The sequence below is a fragment of the Rattus norvegicus genome, chromosome 1 (genome assembly GCF_021556685.1).
Source record: "Rattus norvegicus strain SHRSP/BbbUtx chromosome 1, alternate assembly SHRSP_T2T, whole genome shotgun sequence".
Taxonomy (NCBI): Eukaryota; Metazoa; Chordata; class Mammalia; order Rodentia; family Muridae; genus Rattus; species Rattus norvegicus.
In genome coordinates, this window is record NC_141534.1 from 29452119 (window position 1) to 29470551 (window position 18433).

The 18433-nt window shown below is 38.6% G+C and overlaps 1 pseudogene; it reads right to left on the minus strand.

Moving 5' to 3' along the window:
- Positions 1-327: 327 nt before the first annotated feature.
- On the minus strand, positions 328-1452 carry LOC148006893 (heterogeneous nuclear ribonucleoprotein A3 pseudogene; annotated as a pseudogene).
- Positions 1453-18433: the final 16981 nt, after the last annotated feature.

Genomic DNA, 18433 nt, shown 5'->3' on the forward strand with positions numbered 1-18433 from the left:
CACTATCACAATTTCCAGGGCAATATACCTGATGTAATGAAAAGAAAAAGACAAAGCTACAACAGATAAAAGACCTCAGGAATGTACATCTGATTGACACTACCTTACATTAATCGATAGCTGCACTTTTTGCAAACTGTGGCTATGACAGTCCTGAACAAGAAGGGCTTCCTATTTAAGCTGAAGTAACTTTTCTGACTATGGATCACTGTTTCGTCTGTGGTAGATTTTTATAGTTCCTCTAATGCATTTAGGACGACTGTCTCAAAGTAACCTTCGGCTTTCCTGACAACTCCTTGCTCTGTAGCCGTTTGCTTCTGTTTTATTTTAAAACCTGCTAACATATCCACCACTTCCACCTCCAGATCCATAGCCACCACCACAGGGACTGCTTGAGCTTCTTCCACCAAAACTGCCCACCTCATGAGTCCATAATTAGATTGTTGCTGTCCACTATAATTTACAAAGTCATTATAGTTCCCACCACCACCATACTTACTTCCACCAAACTTTCCTCCTTCATTGTAACCATCATATCCTCCTCCTCCTCCACAATATCCACCGCCTTGGTTTCCATATCCTGGTCTACCACCTCCATAACCTCCTCTACTACTGTAACCAGGACCACCACCATAGTTGCCACCATCACCTCCAAATCCATTATATCCACCATCACGACCTCCATAACTGCCTCTGCTGTCTCCACCTCCACCACCATAGCCTCCTCTTCTACCAAAGTTTCCTCCACCACCAAAGTTTCCTCCATGACCAAAGTTTTCTCCATGACCAAAGTTTCCTCCACGTCCCATAAAGTTGCCAGATCCACCTCCACGAGCTCTCTGTGATCCAGCAGACTGCATCTCCTGTTTAGAAAAGGCCCTTTACTTCACAATTATGCCCATTAATAGTGTGGTATTTGTGAACAACAATTTTATCAACTGCATCATGATCATCAAAAGTTACAAAAGCAAATCCTTTCTTTTTCCCACTCTGCCTGTTTTCCATAACTTCTATGGTTTCAATCTTGCCATACTTTTCAAAATAGTCTCTCAGATAATATTATTCTTTACCCTCTTTAATACCACCAACAAAAATCTTCTTCACGGTTAAATGGGCACCAGGCTTTACAGAATCCTCTCTTTGGTTCCACCACACGTCCATCAACCTTGTGTGGCCGAGCACACATTGCAGCATTCACCTCTTCAACACAAGAGAGAATCACAGAATTCCTTCCTGGAACATTTTGTTTGAGGACCTCTCATTACCACAGAGTCTGTAAGTGTGACCCATTACTCAAAATGTTCTCTTAAGCAATCATCTGTGGATTCAAAGCTCAGACCACCAATAAACAGCTTCCTCAGCAGCTCTGGTTCCTTTGGATCGTGGCCCTCCATTTTGAGACCAGACTCGCCTCTTCCAACTGGAGTTCAATATGGGACCGAGAGGAAGAGCTGAAGTTAATTTTTAACTATTAGTGAAGCACACCAACATGGAAAGAAAGTAGAAATGACAAGATTATTTGCTGTTATTTCAAAAATAATACAAGAGCAATGTCTAAAAGAATAGATAAAACAGGGTTGAGCTTGGTCTTAGTCCTCTCTATGATCCTGTGATAAGGGCTGAAAATGAATAATTTATAATGAAAAGGAGGTGACTTCTTACAGTTGTGAGAATGGAGAGGTCTGGACTCAAGGCTCTTATGCCCACTCAGAGTGACTCGGTACCAAAGCCTAACAAGTGTTGCAAGTACTCAAAATCCAACCTCTTCCTCTTCTTATAATGTCATTAATACCGTCATGAAGTCCCTACCTTATGACCTCATCCAACCCCAATGACCTCACAAAACCTCCAAGAACACACACAAGTCATCCTGCACTTAAAAATGTTAGCGATTGAAACAGGTTTGTTCATAACTGAATGAGAATCTTTTTTTAATTTGCAAATATTACTAGTTTTGGCCAAATAATTTTTTGTTGTAAAGTCTGACTTAATGCCTTATGGATTGCTTAGTCTGAAGCTAGACTTTTAAGTTTAAACACATGTATTGCTACTTCATTGCTATGTCCCCAAGAGACGGTTGTTTTTAGTGTTCTTCTTTTAAAATGATAGTAATTCAGTATACATCTGCCTTAATTAATATGATTTATTGCCTGCATTTTTAACAAAATTTTAATAGTTTTAATTCACAGAATAGCTTTATTTTAGGTGACAGATAGAATGCACCATCAATAGAAGAAGTTATTAACGGATGAGGTTTTGAGATCCCCGAGGCTTGCTTGTCTTCTGTCTGCTAGGTTACAGATGATGCTCTTTGTCTCCTACTTCTTATTGAATATAGCAATGTGCACAAAGCCCAGTGGTACCAAGAGGAGACTGGGTACCTGGAAATGGAAGACTCATAAAATGGGGGTGGGTATAGAATCACAGAATTCCTTCCTTTGTATTCAATTTTCTTCCTCTTTAGATACATCTCTAAATAAATTTTTATGATAACATCTGGATAGAAAAAGTTAGTGCTATTTGCTTAAAGGCCATCTGCATGTTTCAATCATATGTGCTGTTCTGTGTGTTTCAATCGTGTATTGGTTTGTTGCCAGGTTTCTCACTTTGGCCAATACATGTGACAGTGTCAGACCTGCTTTATAAGCCACACATATTACACCAATCTCAAAACTAATTTGCAGGACAAGAATAAAAGTCATGCCTGATCTCACAAAAATAAGATTTCTAAGTTTTATTTGTCTTAAACATGAAAATGACAAGCTAGGAAATGTCAAGTTCATTGCGGCTTGAAAATCATTTTCTCATATCTATTTCACTAAACATTATGCAGATGTGTTTGTTCAACTATTTCTTGTTCACAAAATAAATATATTTTGTTCTGTTTATTATTAATGGTTTTAGTAATGCTGACTATAACATCTGTTCAGAAACTTTGATTAGAATAACGATGAGATCAATTGATATTTTAAAACTAGTTATCATTTAAATAAGCCTCAGTACAAAAAATTCAAATATGCACAATTCCAGAGTGATGTGGACAGATGTTACCAGTTATAAATTGAGTCATTGTCGTTAAAGAGAAAAAAGCCATACATAAGTCACACTGTGTGTTTATTTTTAGTACAGACTAACTTACTAAACCATCACTAACAAAGACCTTACCTATTCTGGTCTTTATATATAAACATTCATCTAATAATCTTTCTTTAATTGTCTATGTGGATACATGTGTTGAGAACACTCATATACTTCATTTTGAAATGTTTCTGTAACTTTATTCTTGGTATGTATCTCTCTTTAGTTAATTAGCACACACACACACACAGGTACTAAATAACTACTCATAAAAAGAGACAATATGTTTCTTAAACACTTTTTTCACTTAAAACATCATTATATCACCTCTATAAAAAGAAAACCTACTTTGAACAGTATAAATTGTAAAGATTTTGTCTTTTTCTTAACATTCTGCTTTATGAGGAAACACTTCTAAGATGATTGCATTAGCCAATATCTAGAGGCTAGGATAGAAAGCCATTTCCTTTCATGTAAGTTACCTGGCTCCTTTGAGGAATTCGAGAGATACCAATTGAACTTGAAAACGGAAGTTAGGAAAGACTTACAAGAATAGAGAGTCACAGTGAATCCAGTCTAGAAATAGTCAGACATCTGATCTGTCTTGCTCAGAATTTAAACCATAAAGTGCTCCTTTAGAATGTTTTCATGCAGCAACAAGGGTACCAATATCATCTTCCAAATTCAAATCTCAATTCAGCCATTTATCATCTAAAAGAGCCCAGATGAACTACTCATCATTTAACCACTCTATGTCACAACTTGTCTTATTAAATTATAGTATATTGTACATACCCTCATAACAGTTGCATCCATATTAAGTTTCCTATGAGGAAAGACCATAAGAGCTTATGTAAAAATGTCACCAAATCTATCTCTTACTAAGAACTCAGCTGAATATTGAACACTAAGCTAGTCAGTTTTCCTGGCTGAGTTTTACAATGACCCCTGATTGTTCTGCTCATTCATACACTTCCAACATTTTTGTCCTAGCATGAACCTCTAGCCCACCCTACTTTGTCTCTATATAAATCCAATGTTCATGTCAGTCTCTCTTCCTCATAATGTTATTTCCCTTCAAAGAATTGATTCAGCAGTAATAATATTTCATTTCATTTTTATCAACATAGAGACAATCCCTGACATAAATATGATTGGCCACCTTTTATCAATGTTCATTTGTCTTCCATTACATGTTCGGTTCATTCAAAATTTCTTCTGTTTATTTTTATTGCACATTATTTCTTCTTTGTGAGTCTGACATCATGCACACCAGTCTCGCTTATCTCTCCATCCCCTCCCCTCATATTTGCCCTCTGTCCTTTCAACCTCCCCCAAAGGAAAAACACAAACATAAACAAAACAAACCAAGAAAAAAAGAATGGGAAACATCTCGTCATGGAAGCCGTAGTTTGTCACAGTGTGTCCCACAGTGTATCCCTCTATCCACACATCTTCACTTGCAAATGTTCATTTCGATGAGTGATTGATCTAGATGGAGATCTCTGGCTTCTGCGATACCATCAGTAATGAATCCTAACCAGAATTCCTTCTGATTAACCCGTTGTTTCCCTGTAACATGGAAATTTTACAGCTTTGGATCAGTAGGTCCTTTCATTTACCATAACATTTTACAGAGGTTGTAGATATTGGGGTAGGCCAAATCAAAGCCCTGGATCTGGGCATAGGTGGCTACTGAACTGGTTGGCCCATTGATTCTTCCTAATCCTAACCATCAAGCTCTCCAGCACTGCTCCAGCTAGGCCACCCCGTGCTGTCATTGCAGGAGGCAGGGTTGGCTCTCCCAATCTCATGTCCTCCGGATCTCCTGAACCTACCCCTCCAGAGCCAGCTCTACCTGGCTGTCCACTGGAGGGGTAAGGCGGCTCTCCCAGGTCTGCAGCTGGTAGCGGGGAGGCAGGGCACAGCTAGTTCATTAGTTCCAGTGCAGCAGACCTGGGCAGCACAATAAAACTGACCACGGTAGCAGAGGCATGGGTGAGTGGAGCAGAGGGTAGAAAGGAGGGAGAGCCAGCCCCGCTACTCATGTACTGTGAGGTGGTGTGTGCACTCCCACCATACCCCCAGACATTTGCCCATTTCTAATAAAACAACTATTATTTGAAATTTAGGACAACAGCACAAATACTTCTCATTCAGTTTCCATTGAAAGTTATCTAACCCAGTACTTAATAATAGCTATAAACAGTTCAGTGTGTTCTGAACTTGACACATGCCTTATGGAGATATTGTCTCAGTAACAGTTCAGACTATAGGAATGCCTTGGCTTGTCCACACTCAGGAAAGATGATATATCCCCATACACCAAACTCTAAAGATGTAGTAGAACCACGGGTGCCATTCACGATGACTTCCTATGTTGTTCTGCCATGGTTTACCAGTCTTCCCATGATCCTCCCAGAATGTACTTATAATGGCACCAATACCAGCTCCACAAGAACCAGCCAGTTGCTACCCAGGCCCTAATAGATACCACTCCAGTATGATGTTCTTGGCTTAGAACTCTTGCTTTAAAACATCCTACTCTGTGTGTGTGTGCGTGCGTGTGTGTGTGTTGCTGTTTGTAAGCAGGTGAGGGCAGGCGAAAGATAAGACTAGAGCCTATGATTGGGCTGGAAAAAGAAGGTGGACTGAGAGTTTTAGGGATGGGTACAGAGAGACAGAGAGGGAGATGGAGTCAAGGAGACAGGATGGAACATAGAGAGAGGAAGAAGAACCAGATCTACTTTGCTTGAAATAGCCACAGGTAGCCACAGATGTCATAAAAGAGCAATAGAGTAATGTAGGGCAATTAGTCCAGTCTAGTTGGGCAGCTTGTATCATTATCAATTGAGTTTTGAGTTTTTGTGTAGGCATTCTTGGGATTAAGAATTTGCTGTTATAAATCTGACTGATAAATTACAAGCCTCTGGAGATTTCTTTATTCGGGGCTTGGAGTTTAGAGTCAGTCCTGGCAGACTAGCCACAGGAGATGGCTAAGTGGAAATGTGAGCCATTCAGTGGCAGCTAGCAAACCACGAGAAACTGGACAGTCCGCCGCTTTGGGATAGCTACGGAGGCGGGGAGACCACTGCTGCCAGAGAGTAGCCGGTGATAGCTTGGATTGTCTTCTGTTAATATATATTTACATCTTTATGTGTATCTTTAGATACATACACCCTTGTATACAAACAAATACTAATACATCTTTAGAATTTGGTGCAATGATGTATAGAGGATACTTTGGCATTCGTGTGTGTTTGTGTGTGTGTGTGTGTGTGTGTGTGTGTGTGTGTCGATGTCTATATTATGTGCTAACTAATTGCACCAGTGAAGATCAACCATGCTGAGGTCTATGGCATATATGAATGTCAATGGTCCCTGCTGTCACCACAAACCATATGGAAGTCCATAATCCATGCTCCTGTTGACTATAAAGGGCAAGAAAGCTACTTTTGTAGTGGTATCAATGAGTGCAGATTCATGGTTGAGAAAGAGGGACCTAGAAGGCTTCTATGACAATGCCTAACCCCATCCCAACTCACTTTCTAAAAAGTAATAGCCTAGAGAGGAAACCATCGAAATTAACTCTTAAAATCATAACAAGGATGGTGAGGTATAGCTCTACAAAATTGACGAATTCTGATTGGCAAAATGAAGGATTCAGTTTTTTAAGGGGCTGGCTACTGGGAGTTTCACCATGCTCCACTCCAGTGCTCCAATGAGTATATAGGCAACACAAATTGGACTTGTAGTTTCTCTTTTTCCTCTTCCTCTTCCTCTTCCTCTTCTTTTCCTCCTCCTCCTCTTCTTCATCTTTTCCTCCTCTCCTCCTCCTCTTCTCTTATTTGGAAAGGGGTAGGAGATATTACAATGGTGGTGGCAGACCTGGGACGGCTGGGACATGAATGTGATCAGTGCACAATGTGAAGCTCCTGGGAAAAAAATTTCCAAAACCAAAATTCAAATAAAAATTATGTTGGAAAAATTCTACCATGCTTGGAAACCTACATTTATTTTATGGTTAAGTCTAAATAAACTGTGGAAATTACAAAAGAAAAGAAAGCTTCAGTGTTAAGTAGCACTCTAGTGCTACATATGGTAGAAATTAATGGAATTATATATTACATGGTGTTGTATGTTTTTTAAATATCACATTTTCTCTACCCAAGACCTTATACTCTACACATGAAACAAATTAAAAACAAACATTTAATGACACGTCTGTTAATATTTCTGACCAAGGTCCTTTTCCTGAAATGCTTGTAACTTGGTCTTTAGGGCTCTACCTGGTTCTCTTATTATACTGCCGACAACTAGGCAATGTAAAAAATAGATATTTCCTTTCCTAACATAACGAAAGCAATAGAAAGGAAAACTTCTGGAGAGTTTTTATTCCTTTAAGAGAAATTTCTTTCCTGGCATTATATACTTTTATTTTTCTGAAAAATTCAATTATTTGTGCTCATGACACATATGCAATCACTTTGAGCATTTTTCTCCAAGTACACATCTCTGAAATGCAGCCTGCATCTCACTCCCAAGGATGGAGAGTATATGGCAGAGCCAACCCCCAAGAAAATGACAGCTCTACATGAATTTAAAAGTATTGCAGGGTAATAACAACAAAGATAAAGTGTTGATTACCCTGTTGACAGACAGTACAATCATATTCAGGTCAATGTGAATTGTGTGAGCAAACTTAACGGATCTGGAAAGGAGACCTACATGGACTATAATGAGTCATATACTGTTGTCACCACATCAGGGACTGATGCGGACATTAAAAATGAAAAGAAATGATAATAACCATGGTGATTGTATTCTTTAATATAAAATACCTTCAAATCAAATTTGTAAACAAGAAGAATTACCTTGTCTTCAGATAATTCAAGTCTAAATCATGAGAGAAAACATTCATTTCATACAATGCCACAGACTATGCAGCACAATGTAATAAAGAAAAATTTTGATCCAATAAAGTTCTTTCTAAAAATAGTTCTTATGTGTCCCAAAATCTCAAACTCATGATGTAGTCAAACATGACCATTAAATGAACTTCTTTTTTTTTAATTTTTATTCTATATTTCTTTACTTACATTTCAAAGTTAAATGAACTTCTAACCCTTCTGCCTCTGCCTCTTGAGTGCCAGGATTGTAGCTATTGCACCCAGTCTGTAGGTGTTAGAAATGAAATCTGCAGCTTTGTGTGTGTCAGGGGATCACTCTAGCAGCATGAGCTGTATGAAGCTAACTAAGTGAATGTTCAAAAAATTATAAGAAAAAGATAAAGATAGAGAGGGATAAAGATAAATATATATATACATGTATATATGTGATATATATGTGTGTACATACACATATATGTGTACATTGATGTCATTATGCAGGTGCAGACAAACACAAGATGAAACAAGGCCTGTCATTGGACAAGAAGAAAGGGAGGCAGAAATAGAGGATTTAGAAGGAGAGGGAGAAGCAATATGGAGGCAGGCATAAACAACCCTCACCATGCATTTCTATGTAGATACTGGTTGGTATGAATATTTCTTAAGGGATGTATTTCTATACGTCTATTTATCTTATCTAGGTGGGCGGTTTATATCTTTATCAATTGGTTATGAGTTTATCATGTGGATGTATTGAATTGAGAATTTACTGTATGAATCTGATTCATAAATTGCAGTTTATTGAGCCCTGATTTTACTGGGTAGCTGGAACCTGAGAGTTCCCAGCTAGTAGAGAGCTGCCAGGAGAGATATTAACCAAAGGTAAATTATGAATAGTTCCATATGGCCCCACAGGTGTCAGAACTAACTCTAGGGACCAGCATGGCAATGTGCCACGCTGGAACGACTGGCAGACTGCCTGGGTCTAAGAGTATGTGGGGGCAGCATGGAGCCACTGAGATAAATATACCCTGCAGTGCCATGTGGCCCTACGGATGCCAATGATAATGCAGGATAAAATGTCCAGGCATTTTTTAATATTTACCGCAACATATATGCATATGGATAAATGTGTACATGTGTGTATTTTATGTACATATACATATATACACATGTATATACATATAGACACAGGTACATATAGATACATGTATGTATATAAACATGTATATGTGCATATACATGTATATATTAATCAACCTTTGATAATTTCATGTGTGTGTGTGTGTGTGTGTGTGTGTGTGTGTGTGTGTGTGTATGGGTCTGTGTGCATGTACTCAGTTTACAAAATATATATCTGGATCATATCCAATCCCATTTTCTCCCTAAGTTCCTCCTCTGGGGGCCACCCCAAAATATCACTCTCTCATTCATTTTAAAATGAACTTATATCCCATTGCATCAAATTAGTGCTACTTGTATACACGTGAGTGTGTGTTCACCCAATGGAGTATGAACAGCCTTCCACTGGCAACAATCCCAAAGAAAAATGATGAGTCTTTCCCCACTCACCATCAACTGTCAAAAGTTTCTCACCTAAAAGGATAGAACCTTTTGTGCCTTCTACAATGAAGAATGTGGGGGCAATAATAGAATCTGAGAAATCACCATTTTAAATAATAGCACCATAAATCAAGTGGGTAAAAGACAGAGTTGACATGATATATTGACTCTGTCTAAAAAAACATTTCCTCCTCTACTGGTGCAGAACTTTTAGTAGCTCTTGGATGGGAAAGTACTAATCGTTAGTACTTTTATTATTTTCTTTTTAAATCATTTAATGCTTTTTTGCTATTTTAGAATTTTATTGCTGTGTTTATCACTATATATTCTGTAACAATAATTATTGTTGCTATATTCAGCAAAGCGACAGATTACTGAGCTTTGCCTAGGGTTCTGTTCACTTAACAGAATACTCATTATTAACTGAAAGTTTCATTTCCTTACCTCACTTTGAAGGTGTTCAGGCATACTTCCCTGTCTCTTAGTATGTGAATTACGGGATTAAATAATCATGTTTAAACTTTTTCCAGTATTGCATATGCTGAAGACAATACATATTTTTGTTTCAGTACATAGAGAAATTAGTCCAATAGTGAGGTTTCCTCCTTGCTGGCTAGTTTACAGCACTGGAAGCTGCTATGCAAGCTGTGGGAGAAGAAAGCACATGAGTGGTCTTAACCACTGAACTCTGAATGCTGTAATACCGACATGCCAGGAGAGGTGTGCCAACTGGTTCTATAGTGGCGTGACAGTTATGTGGTAGCCAACCAGTTTCTAATTGTATCTAAAACCTACTCAAAGAGCAATATGGGAGAGGTGTGTGAATCCATGCCTGATACTGTAAGTTTGGTCAAAAACCTGTGGTTGCAGAAGTCATAGATCTTAGGGAAACATACTATTGTTATAGTGATAAATGGTCATGTTGTCAAACTACTTTTTAAATATGTGTGTTTATAGTCATACATGTGGGCTCCATTCAACTTTGGTCAGAGAAACTTAAAAGAAGTAGATAGTCATAGTAGTAGTAGTAATAGGAGGAGGAGGAGGAGTAAAAAGTAGTAGATAGTGGTTAATTACAAACATAGTTGGTCAAAATGATGTAAGTTACTACTAAATATGCGGCCATTTGTGGAAAGTCTTTATCAAGCCCCTCAAGCTTCATGGAACATTATAAAGATGGAATGAAGAGAATTTAAGTCCCATAGAATAAAGAACAGTGATGCTAAGAAATGCTGTCTTCCAGACCTGACAGAGATGTAGCACACATCAATGCACTGCAGCTGTGATTGCCTGCATAAGATCCCCACCAAATAAAGCTGGTCAACCTCCCGCCAAATAAAAGTAGTCACCATTTCATTGTGGGTCAGGGAGGGGTTCATGAAGACCGGTTGCTAGCTGCAGACAGCCGTAGGAGGACAGGAAATAATCACATTCTGCATAGTTCTTCAGACTCCAGTGGATGGCCCCATAGTCCTGTACATAAAAGCAGGACAGATAGTACATATTTCAGACAAAATCATCCTAAGTTTAAAATAGCCAAGGGGTCAGTTTTCTTGTAAATAGTGTGAGAAGTCATCAAAAAATAAGTGGGTTAAGTTTTGTCTAAATTTGAAAGAGTTTGAATGTTGATTAGTTCAAATGAGTTGGTGGAATTTTTTTCTGCAAGCAACTACATGTTTATTTTTTGACATTTTTTCTTTTATTGAATATTTATTTACATTTCAAATATCCCTTTTCCCAGTTTCCCCTACAGAAATCTTCTATCTCACCCTGCTTTTGTGAGGGTAGACCCGACCCACCCACCCACTCCCTCCCTCCTCCCCACCCTGACATTCCACTATACTGGGGTAAGAAGTCTTGACAGAACCAAGGGCATCTCCTCCCATTGATACCCAACAAGGCCACCCTCTGCTCCATTTGTGGCTGGAGCCATAGGTCCATCCCTCTGTACTCATGGGATGGTGATTTGGACCCTGGGAGTTCTGAGAGTTCTGGTTATTTGGTATTGTTCTTATGGGGTTACAAACCCCTTCATCTCCTTCACTCCTTTCTCTAACTCTGCCACTGGGGACCCCATTCTCAGTTCAATGGTTGGGTATGAACATCCACCTTGGTATTTGTCAAACTCTGCCAGAGCCTCTCAGGAGACAGCTATATCAGGCTCCTCTCAGCATGCACTTTGTGGCATCAGCAATATGACTGGGTTTGGGGGCTATATGTGGGATGAATCCCAAGGTAGGGCAGTCTCTGGATGGACTTTCTTTCAGATGTGGAGAAAGAGGAACACTCCTCCATTGTTGGTGGGATTGCAAACTGGTACAACCACTTTGGAAATCAGTCTGGCAGTTCCTCAGAACATTGGACATAGTACTACCTGAGGACCCAGCTATACCACTCCTGGCATATACCTAAAAAATGTTCCAACATATAACAAGGACACATGCTCCACTATGTTCCTAGCAGCCTTATTTATAATAGCCAGAAACTGGAAAAAACCCAGATGTCCCTCAACAGAGGAATGGATACAGAAAATGTGGTACATTTTCACAATGGCGCACTACTCAGCTATTAAAAACAATGACTTCATGAAATTCTTAGTCAAGTGGATGGAACTTGAAAATATCATCCTGAGTGAGGTAACCCTGACACAAAAGAAAACACATGGTATGCACTCACTGATGAGTGGATATTAGTCCAAAAGTTTGGAATACCCAAGATAGAATTCACAGACTACATGAAGCTCAAGAAAAAGGAAAACCAAAGTGTGGACTCTTCAGTCCTTCTTAGAATGGGGAACAAAAATATTCACAGTAGGAAATATGGAGACAAAATATAAATCAGAGTTGGTAGGATTTTTAACAGGTGATCAACATAATTTTATAAATCTGAAGCTTATGTAGATGTTCTCTGAGCTAACACAATGAGAAGAGTACCAGGCTACTTTACTTAGTATCTGACATAAACATTTTATAGCTATGAGATAGGAACATTTGCATATTTTTTCATTGATTATTGCATCTTGAAATCAAATTATTAAATCATAACATGAATTTATAAATGACAAAGCAAAACAGACAAGGTCAGAAAAAAATCAAAGTACTCTACATTAAGAAATACACATTTAAATTTATGAAATAATTGTTTCATATATGTATTCATATGAATCATAGCTAGATGATAGAAATGTAGATAGATAGATAAATGGATAGATAGATAGATAGAAGGTGAGATAGATAGATAGATATTTTAAAATGTATGGTTGCAATTTATATATTTTTCTTTTATTTATTTATTTTTTTATATTTTATTTATTTTTTTTATTAACTTGAGTATTTCTTATATACATTTCGAGTGTTATTCCCTTTCCCGGTTTCCGGGCAAACATCCCCCTCCCCCCTCCCCTTCTTTATGGGTGTTCCCCTCCCTATCCTCCCCCGCTTGTCGCCCTCCCCCCAACAATCTAGTTCACTGGGGGTTCAGTCTTAGCAGGACCCAGGGCTTCCCCTTCCACTGGTGCTCTTACTAGGATATTCATTGCTACCTATGAGGTCAGAGTCCAGGGTCAGTCCATGTATAGTCTTTAGGTAGTGGCTTAGTCCCTGGAAGCTCTGGTTGCTTGGTATTGTTGTACATATGGGGTCTGGAGCCCCTTCAAGCTCTTCCAGTTCTTTCTCTGATTCCTTCAACGGGGGTCCTATTCTCAATTCAGTGGTTTGCTGCTGGCATACGCCTCTGTGTTTGATGTATTCTGGCTGTGTCTCTCAGGAGAGATCTACATCCGGCTCCTGTCGGCCTGCACTTCTTTGCTTCATCCATCTTGTCTAATTGGATGGCTGTATATGCATGGGACACATGTGGGGCAGGCTCTGAATGGGTGTTCGTTCTGTGTTTGTTTTAATCTTTGCCTCTCTATTCCCTGCCAAGGGTATTCTTCTTCCCCTTTTAAAGAAGGAGTGAAGCATTCACATTTTGATCATCCGTCTTGAGTTTCATTTGTTCTAGGGATCTAGGGTAATTCAAGCATTTGGGCTAATAGCCACTTATCAATGAGTGCATACCATGTGTGTTTTTCTGTGATTGGATTACCTCACTCAGGATGATATTTTCCAGTTCCGACCATTTACCTACGAATTACATAAAGTCATTGTTTTTGATAGCTGAGTAATATTCCATTGTGTAGCTGTACCACGTTTTCTGTATCCATTCCTCTGTTGAAGGGCATCTGGGTTCTTTCCAGCTTCTGGCTATTATAAATAAGGCTGCTATGAACATAGTGGAGCACGTGTCTTTTTTATATGTTGGGGCATCTTTTGGGTATATGCCCAAGAGAGGTATAGCTGGATCCTCAGGCAGTTCAATGTCCAATTTTCTGAGGAACCTCCAGACTGATTTCCAGAATGGTTGTACCACTCTGCAATCCCACCAACAATGGAGGACTGTTCCTCTTTCTCCACATCCTCGCCAGCATCTGCTGTCACCTGAGTTTTTGATCTTAGCCATTCTCACTAGTGTGAGGTGAAATCTCAGGGTTGTTTTGATTTGCATTTCCCTTATCACTAAAGATGTTGAACATTTCTTTAGGTGTTTCTCAGCCATTTGGCATTCCTCAGCTGTGAATTGTTTGTTTAGCTCTGAACCCCATTTTTAATAGGGTTATTTGTCTCCCTGCGGTCTAACTTCTTGAGTTCTCTGTATATTTTGGATATTAGTCCTCTATCTGTTGTAGGATTGGTAAAGATCTTTTCCCAATCTGTTGGTTGCCGTTTTGTCCTAACCACAGTGTCCTTTGCCTTACAGAAGCTTTGCAGTTTTATGAGATCGCATTTGTCGATTCTTGATCTTAGAGCATAAGCCATTGGTGTTTTGTTCAGGAAATTTATTCCAGTGCCCATGTGTTCCAGATGCTTCCCTAGTTTTTCTTCTATTAGTTTGAGTGTGTCTGGTTTGATGTGGAGGTCCTTGATCCACTTGGACTTAAGCTTTGTACAGGGTGATAAGCATGGATCGATCTGCATTCTTCTACATGTTGCCCTCCAGTTGAACCAGCACCATTTGCTGAAAATGCTATCTTTTTTCCATTGGATGGTTTTGGCTCCTTTGTCAAAAATCAAGTGCCCATACGTGTTTGGGTTCATTTCTGGGTCTTCAATTCTGTTCCGTTGGTCTATCTGTCTGTCTCTGTACCAATACCATGCAGTTTTTATCACTATTGCTCTGTAATACTGCTTGAGTTCAGGGATAGTGATTCCCCATGAAGTCCTTTTATTGTTGAGGATAATCTTAGCTATCCTGGGTTTTTTGTTATTCCAGATTAATTTGCAAATTGTTCTGTCTAACTCTTTGAAGAATTGGATTGGTATTTTGATGGGGATTGCATTGAATCTGTAGATCGCTTTTGGTAAAATGGCCATTTTTACTATATTAATCCTGCCAATCCATGAGCATGGGAGATCTTTCCATCTTCTGAGGACTTCTTCAATTTCTTTCTTCAGAGTCTTGAAGTTCTTATTGTACAAATCTTTTACTTGATTGGTTAAAGTCACACCGAGGTACTTTATATTATTTGGGTCTATTATGAAGGGTGTCGTTTCCTTATTTCTTTCTCGGCTTGTTTCTCTTTTGTGTAGAGGAAGGCTACTGATTTATTTGAGTTAATTTTGTACCCAGTCACTTTGCTGAAGTTGTCTGTCAGCTTTAGTAGTTCTCTGGTGGAACTTTTGGGATCACTTAAATATACTATCATATCATCTGCAAATAGTGATATTTTGACTTCTTCTTTTCCGATCTGTATCCCCTTGACCTTCTTTTGTTGTCTGATTGCTCTGGCTAGCACTTCAAGAACTATATTGAATAAGTAGGGAGAGAGTGGGCAGCCTTGTCTAGTCCCTGATTTTAGTGGGATTGCTTCAAGTTTCTCTCCATTTAGTTTAATGTTAGCAACTGGTTTGCTGTATATGGCTTTTACTATGTTTAGGTATGGGCCTTGAATTCCTATTCTTTCCAGGACTTTTATCATGAAGGGGTGTTGAATTTTGTCAAATGCTTTCTCAGCATCTAATGAAATGATCATGTGGTTTTGTTCTTTCAGTTTGTTTATATAATGGATCACGTTGATGGTTTTCCGTATATTAAACCATCCCTGCATGCCTGGGATGAAGCCTACTTGATCATGGTGGATGATTGTTTTGATGTGCTCTTGGATTCGGTTTGCCAGAATTTTATTGAGTATCTTTGCGTCGATATTCATAAGGGAAATTGGTCTGAAGTTCTCTTTCTTTGTTGGGTCTTTGTGTGGTTTAGGTATAAGAGTAATTGTGGCTTCATAGAAAGAATTTGGTAGTGCTCCATCTGTTTCAATTTTGTGGAATAGTTTGGATAATATTGGTACGAGGTCTTCTATGAAGGTCTGATAGAATTCTGCACTAAACCCGTCTGGACCTGGGCTCTTTTTGGTTGGGAGACCTTTAATGACTGCTTCTATTTCCTTAGGAGTTATGGGGTTGTTTAACTGGTTTATCTGTTCCTGATTTAACTTCGGTACCTGGTATCTGTCTAGGAAATTGTCCATTTCCTGTAGATTTTCAAGTTTTGTTGAATATAGGCTTTTATAGTAAGATCTGATGATTTTTTGAATTTCCTCTGAATCTGTACGTATGTCTCCCTTTTCATTTCTGATTTTGTTAATTTGGACGCACTCTCTGTGTCCTCTCGTTAGTCTGGCTAAGGGTTTATCTATCTTGTTGATTTTCTCAAAGAACCAACTTTTGGTTCTGTTGATTCTTTCTATGGTCCTTTTTGTTTCTACTTGGTTGATTTCAGCTCTGAGTTTGATCCTACTCCTCCTGTGTGTATTTGATTGTTTTTGTTCTAGAGATTTTAGGTGTGCTGTCAAGCTGCTGACATATGCTCTTTCCTGTTTCTTTCTGCAGGTACTCAGCGCTATGAGTTTTCCTCTTAACACAGCTTTCATTGTGTCCCATAAGTTTGGGTATGTTGTACCTTCATTTTCATTAAATTCTAAAGTCTTTAATTTCTTTCTTTATTTCTTCCTTGACCAGGTTATCATTGAGTAGAGCATTGTTCAATTTCCACGTGTATGTGGGCATTCTTCTTTTATTGTTATTGAAGACCAGTTTTAGGCCGTGGTGGTCCGATAGCACGCATGGGATTATTTCTATCTTTCTGTACCTGTTGAGGTCCGTTTTTTGACCAATTATATGGTCAATTTTGGAGAAAGTACCATGAGGAGCTGAGAAGAAGGTATATCCTTTTGCTTTAGGGTAGAATGTTCTATAAATATCTGTTAAGTCCATTTGGCTCATGACTTCTCTTAGTCTGTCTACGTCTCTGTTTAATTTCTGTTTCCATGATCTGTCCATTGATGAGAGTGGGGTGTTGAAATCTCCTACTATTATTGTGTGAGGTGCAATGTGTGTTTTGAGCTTTAGTAAGGTTTCTTTTACGTATATAGGTGCCCTTGTATTTGGGGCATAGATATTTAGGATTGAGAGTTCATCTTGGTGGATTTTTCCTTTGATGAATATGAAGTGTCCTTTCTTATCTTTTTTGATGACTTTTAGTTGAAAATTGATTTTATTTGATACTGAAATGGCTACTCCAGCTTGCTTCTTCTGACCCTTTGCTTGGAAAGTTGTTTTCCAGCCTTTCACTCTGAGGTAGTGTCTGTCTTTGTCTCTGAGGTGTGTTTCCTGCAGGCAGCAGAATGCAGGGTCCTCGTTGCGTATCCAGTTTGTTAATCTATGTATTTTTATTGGGGAGTTGAGGCCATTGATGTTGAGAGATATTAAGGAATAGTGATTATTGCTTCCTGTTATATTCATATTTGGATGTGAGGTTATGTTTGTGTGCTTTTCTTCTCTTTGTTTTGTTGCCAAGACGATTAGTTTCTTGTTTCTTCTAGGGTATAGCTTGCCTCCTTATGTTGGGCTTTACCATTTATTATCCTTTGTAGTGCTGGATTTGTAGAAAGATATTGTGTAAATTTGGTTTTGTCATGGAATATCTTGGTTTCTCCATCTATGTTAATTGAGAGTTTTGCAGGATACAGTAACCTGGGCTGCATTTGTGTTCTCTTAGGGTCTGTATGACATCTGTCCAGAATCTTCTGGCTTTCATAGTTTCTGGCGAAAAGTCTGGTGTGATTCTGATAGGTCTGCCTTTATATGTTACTTGACCTTTTTCCCTTACTGCTTTTAATATTCTTTCTTTGGTGCATTTGGTGTTTTGACTATTATGTGATGGGAGGAGTTTCTTTTCTGGTTCAATCTATATGGAGTTCTGTAGGCTTCTTTATGTTTATGGGCATCTCTTTCTTTAGGTTAGGGAAGTTTTCTTCTATGATTTTGTTGAAGATATTTACTGGTCCTTTGAGCTGGGAGTCTTCACTCTCTTCTATACCTATTATCCTTAGGTTTGATCTTCTCATTGAGTCCTGGATTTCCTGTATGTTTTGGACCAGTAGCTTTTTCTGCTTTACATTATCTTTGACAGTTGAGTCAATGATTTCTATGGAATCTTCTGCTCCTGAGATTCTCTCTTCCATCTCTTGTATTCTGTTTGTGAAGCTCGTATCTACAGCTCCTTGTCTCTTCTTTTGGTTTTCTATATCCAGGGTTGCTTCCATGTGTTCTTTCTTGATTGCTTCTATTTCCATTTTTAATTCCTTCAACTGTTTGATTGTGTTTTCCTGGAATTCTTTCAGGGATTTTTGTGACTCCTCTCTATGGGCTTCTACTTGTTTATTTATGATTTCCTGGAATTCTTTCAGGGATTTTTGTGACTCTTCTCTATGGGCTTCTACTTGTTTATTTATGATTTCCTGGAATTGTTTCAGGGAATTTTGCAATTCCTCTCTGTAGGCTTCTACCTGTTCTCTAAGGGAG